Below are 6,313 nucleotides of genomic sequence, written 5' to 3' on the forward strand. Positions count from 1 at the left end.
GTTATCATTATTAGTTCCTATGTTATCATTTTCTATTTTTCTACATTATTGTTCTCAGTGATCACATTCATATTGCAAATTGTTAAAATTTCACTCATTTATTTTGTATTTTCTTTTAGTATATCATTACTATCTACCTCTTGTAATACTATTTCACTTTCCTCCTCCACACTAGCAATTTCCTCAAAGAGGTTTTGTTCTGCAGCACACGATGTAGATTTCTTACTCTTTTCCTCCTGTGATTCCTTGTCTTTTGCCAGTCGATAGTAAGGTTCATCTTCTCTACTGTCCTTTGTTGTGTTGGTGGGCGATAGAGTGGGAAAATCTTTTTCATCAAACACATTTAACCTAGAGCTTACTTCTGTTTTGCAATTCACAGCCATATGGTCTACCCTGTCATATTTAAAACAAGTTTTCTGTTTGCCATGATATATAAAGCTTATGGTGTGACCTCTTATTTTAACTGAGTGTGGAATATTAGCCTTAATCATTTTAGCCGTCCTGATACCATTTAACATCCCCTCAGCCTTACCTTAGGCAAATTCGTTGTCTTATGGATTTAACCTCTGTATTTACTAAGCAGTTGTGTTATCAATGAATCTTCCATTTCAAAAGGAGCCCATCTGATGGAAACATAAGTGCTATTATCACTTAGATTTGTTACTTTAAATCCCCCACCATCAAAATATATTGGCTAACTTTCATATTTCTTCATTAGTTCTTCATATGCTGTATTATCCTGTATTTTCACCGTGATTCTATCTCCGACCGTAAGCTGAAACCCTTCAATATCTATTTCTTTCAACTCAACCTTATTGAAAATAACCTACCTGCTAGTTCATATGAAGGATGTCTTGAAAATTGTAGGCCGAAGGTGTTTATCCTTTTCAAGAAACTCCCTGAGTTTAGTGGACTTGATCCATTGTTACCGCTGATATTCACTCTAGAAAGCTCTGGAAAGAACAGCCAAACCAACAAGGGAACAGGGAAAGAAAATGCGTCCGCTCAGCACTTCAACTTCCAAGAGACCTTAAAGATTTCTGTACGAGAGCCCCAGAGGTCTTGACACAATGACGACAGAACGACGAATGGCTAAAATGGGTATGAAAGATGCATCTCATGTTGTTCTGCTCGGAGTTCTTTGAAAGTCCTTAGCCTGAAGTCGTTCGGGAAGCTTTTAAGACCTTCACTTTAAGTCCTTTAGAAGCCTTCTACAGATCATTGCTTCAGGTCATTAAAAAATTCTTGTAGACCCTTGCATTAAGTCGTCCGAAGGTTTTTAAAGGCCAGAGCTTTAACCCATTCCGAGAGTTTTCAAAACCCTCACATTTAAGTCTTTAAAGGTCATTTAGAGACTTTGCCTCAAGTATCTTGAAAAATCATTGATCCCTACCTCCAAGTTATTCGGAGGATTTTTAAAGACCTCAGTTTAAGCCATTCATAAAGTTTTTGAACACTCACTTTCAGTCTTTTAGAGGTCTTTTACAGATCATCTCCTTACGTCCTTTGGAAGCCATTTACTCACTCGCTTTTAAGATTGTCATTTCAACTTATTTTGACGTTTGAAGGTTCTCAAATTCTTAAAGTCATTAAACAGATTTTGTTTCTAGCTCCTTCCTACCGGATATCTCTTTTATTTACAAAACAAATAATTTTCTGCACTTGAAAGGAAGTGAAAACAACGATCCAGAGAATTTCTATTCATAGTATATTTGCTTTCCTTAAATTTTAACCGTTACTTTAATGATCTTGGTGAAAGGTTTAAATAATTGTCTATTGTTCATTTTTGGTATTTCAAGACAAAAATCCGTTCAATGTTGAATGCAGGTGAGTCCCGAAAGAAACTGCTGTCACGCTAAGAAGCTACAAAAGAAAAATTTCTTGAATTTACTGAATTTGGGATAACTGTGATTGCGCATGGAAAAAAGGGATGCGATAAGAAAGCTAGGTTACCTTATTTCAGTTGATAAAATATTGAGCTGATAAGAACTGCAAGTTCAAAGAATCCCGAGGTAGTAAATTAAATCAAAATGGGGTTTTGAATAAAGAAGAAAGCTAGCAAAAGAGAAAGAAAGTTAAATAAAAACAAAAATACAATAAGCTGAAGAAGATATTGCTGAAACAAGACGACGAGCAAGGGATAGAAAAATAGTGGAGTATTAGATCAAACCTTATAAACCATAATGTAATTGCTCTTCAGATAAGGATGAACTTTTTCCCCTTTATTCTAAAGTTAACTGGTTTACTTCCAACGGTGTGCTGGGAGTTTTATCTTAGCTACAACTAAAATATGTAACAGTCTGCCTAGTGCAGTTGTGGAATCTTCTGATCTCCAAATATTTAAGCGAACAGCAAATTCATTCCTGCTCTCTGAATTTCAGATGTATCAGTTTTATTTTTTACTCCTTCATATTTATTTATTTTTCACCGATTCCTGTAGTTACCGTGTCTCTCTCTGCTGGCTGATTTCTCTTTGGAGTCTTCGTGGGTTTATAGTCGCTTACTCTTTCCGTAAGGGTTTTCAGCAGAAGATTTAAAGAAAGAAAAAGAGAGAATTGTCAAATATCTTTCCTCTCATAATGTTTGAAATCCCTTTAGGAATACCAGCAAAGTGGAATTACAGTATTAATCATGGAATCGTTTAATATATGTTACGATAAACAAGAAAGATGAACCCTCTCCCAACTTAACGTGGCTTGGAACCAGATTTCCACATCATCAGAGACCCATTCTGTTGGCAGTATTTGGCAAATTCTTGACCCATCAACATTTTGAAAGTTATTGGTAAATTCAGTTAACGAAAATTAAATCTTTTTCTCCTCTTTTCCCCTCAATTTGGTCTAATGAATGCCATGTATTAGTTTTGGAGATGAACAACGCCACGCAGGCTTCTATAGCATCTTTATTATCCTCTAACCCATAACGGTTTCTCGGAAGACCGGTGATGTTTTCATGTATTTCCTATTACAAAAAAAAAAAAGCTTTAAATTCCAAATGAGCATCTTCAGTCCTTCTTTCATTGAAATCATGCGAATCTGGAGTCCTCAGAACCGATGAATATTCTCGAGTTATTATCAATCAAGTCGTCTTCATAATGATGAGGTTCGTTCTATACACAATCTATGATAACATAAATCATTCCTGATAGAAACAAAGATCTGTTATCTGTGATAAAAATGAAAAACCTCCAACTGAACAACCGGATATACAACTGCACTACTTCGCCTTTAAAGGAATAGAACCCTATACAATAAATATTCTGTATTTCTCTCTTGAATGTCATCAAAATGAAAGGTGAACTGTTTTCATATTCCCCTATTTCCCTTCAACTATCGGATCAATGATAATGGCCCAGCTTCAATTCGCGCTCCATCGCTTGGTGTATATAGTTCAATAATACATAAGATTTCAAATCTATACAGTTAAGACTGCGGTTTAACACCGCCCGTTACTTACTGTGAGGGGAGAAATGGAATAACATTGCCAAGCCGTAAAGTTGAATAACCTAAACAGCAAGTTTCCCTCCCTTTGCTCTGCCATTTTTGGCCCCTTGAAATATGTCGAATGACGGCCATGTCACTGTTGTTCCCTTCCTCATGCTGCAGCCACTGTATCCTGGTATATCTAGGGTTCTTTCTAAACCACAATGGGGCTATATTGATAGTCCCCACTCAAGTCTTTTTATTCCCTTTGCGCAAGTTATTTTTGACGAACCGGTTGCTATATTGGAATCTATTTTCTTTTGAAGAAAACATTTAGACGTGTAATGAGGACTATGTTGATAACATTCATCAAATACCGTTAACTTTAATGTTGACAGGAAGTAATATCTTCAAGCAAGGTCTTATCAGACTAAATGTGCTAAAAAAAAAAAAAATCAAGCCTGGTCTGATACCATTAAATTATTGATTTAGAAAAGGGAATCTACTTTATTTTTCAGTGAATGATATGGGAGGATGCTATAAGTGATTGACTGATTTATGGTTACTAAAACTTATGTCGTAACATTAGAAGAGACGCCAGTTTTGGGAAGATGCTAATAATTGTTGCCATGCAATTTATATATTATACTGAGTGACAGTTTCGGATATTCAGTGAACCAGGGACGCGATAGAAGGACGAAACCTTCTCCCTATCACTCATTATTTATATAGTGTAGATATTCTTCCTTTGTAGCGCAATGCCTGGGACTATATCTAAGGATAGACGATAAAACTTTTAGTATTTTCGTAACTTAGTGGTATTATCATTATTGTTGTTATTATTACTGTTGTTGTTATTATTATGTTTTTGTTGTTCAAATGGGAGACACATTTATATGGAGCCTTAAGAGATTAACATCTTAAAATATAATTTTTCCAATAACTGATTTCCATATATGAAATACGGTAAATGAGAATATGTGTAATAATAAGTAGTGAAGTATAATGTCTGTATCTGTTTGACTATGATAAAACCAAGACGCAGTAGCGGAGAGAAAGGAGAGAGTCGCGGTGTGTTGTTCATATCACTTGTTGACGTAGCGCTGTTTAAGCAAAACAGGCGACAATGCCTGGGCGAACGAGGTCACATGGCTATCTGTTGTCAGTTCGCTGTATAACTGAATAACATTTATCTTATCTTTAGAAACATTATCTGTTATGTTTCAAGTCGGAAAACGACAATTGATTATTTATCGTAACCGATTTAATCATTATGTATGCTATTCAAACTCTAATTCACATTTGTGTTTTAGAATGTGTGCGTGCGTATGTATGTAACGCGCAAGCAAGAGCGTAATCTGAATCACCACTCAGGGGGATTCAAGCACAGGTTGTGAGAGCGGTAACACGCTACTTTTGTACTAAGATAGAAAAAAACAAAAAAAAAAAAAAAAATGGAGACGTTGACTGATTGACTTCCAACTCCATTCTTTACCAAACAGGAGGGTCTTCAAAGGGAAGTTCTCTCCATTCTTTACCAAACAGGAGGGTCTTCATGGGAAGTCCTCTCCATTATATGTATTAAGTATTTTTAGCAAGACTGCGCATCACAATCACTTAGATGATTACACACAAGAACTGAATTGTTTACCAATGAAGGCATGGCCCTGTCAAAGTCACAGCAGAAAACGAATTTTCTGAAGAGTGGAAAGAGAGGTATCGATGTCAGAACACATTAACGACCGATGAGCAAGAGGAAGCAATTCATTGCATTTTTATGAATGGCAGATGTGTGAAAGTCCTCCAAACTTTAGTAATGGCTATGCGTACATTATTTTGGTCCAGTCAGTTTCTACAGGAGATTTGCAAACCAGGATGAGATATTTATTCGGCACTGAGGAACTGAAGTGATGGCTTAAATCAAAGAATGATAGCACCAGGATTTGCCCCCTTACTCCAAAAGTTCAATCAAGTGGCAGAAATGGAACACAATTAATTACTAAAACAATTCATACGCCATCATTGTAGTTCTAGAATGAATACGAAGAGTAGGAGAGGGGAATGAAAAAAGAAAGTTTATTTGTTAGAACGTAGTTGAGTGCAATCATTGAATCACATTGGAAAATCTCATAGGTCTCACATGAAGGATTTCATCTCAGTGAATGCTTAAAAAATGGAGAAAGGAAACGTGCACAACAGATCTAGGTGGAGCGAGATCAATAGGAAAAGACGAAAAGTGGTGTATGGAAAGCGAAAGCTCTCATAAAGAACCTTTAATATACTTACAATGTGTTGCGTACGGCAAATCGTAAGTGGTTCTGCCAGCTTTCGAGGCTTTTCATACGAATATCTCAGGAAATAGTAATAACCCCTAAATCATGGGAACCTTGAGTGGTAGATTTCTTTCTTTCTTTATTTATCTATTTTTTTTGGGGGGGAGGGGGCGGCCATAAACCTACCTACAAAGTAAAGCCTATCTTCAAGAGGTCCTTGCTGGAAGAGGAATGAGGTTGTCGCTTCCAATTAAGCTCACAGCCGGCAACGCTATCTAATTTTTGCATTCCCTGGTCGTTCGGAGTTATTGCTTTGATTGGCCAAATGTACTAAAGAGCTGCTTGTTGACAGTATCAATGTAATCTTATGTGCATTATATAGACATTACAAAATCTACAATAATTTTTTTTTCCTTCAATACAAAACGCTTATATTAATGAGAATACATTTTTTCAGGCCCTCCAGTTGGTGCCTTTTTTGCAGCTCTTTAGCTCATTAAGGAAGCTAATAACAATGGTGACACCATGAATATAGAATCCTCTTCTAGTGAAGGAAGCTAACCAGTGTTTATTCTCGGCTAACGCTGGCCCAAGCCGTACAACATTAGTAAAAGAAGT

This window comes from Macrobrachium rosenbergii, chromosome 13 (assembly GCF_040412425.1).
Source record: "Macrobrachium rosenbergii isolate ZJJX-2024 chromosome 13, ASM4041242v1, whole genome shotgun sequence".
Classification (NCBI taxonomy): Eukaryota; Metazoa; Arthropoda; class Malacostraca; order Decapoda; family Palaemonidae; genus Macrobrachium; species Macrobrachium rosenbergii.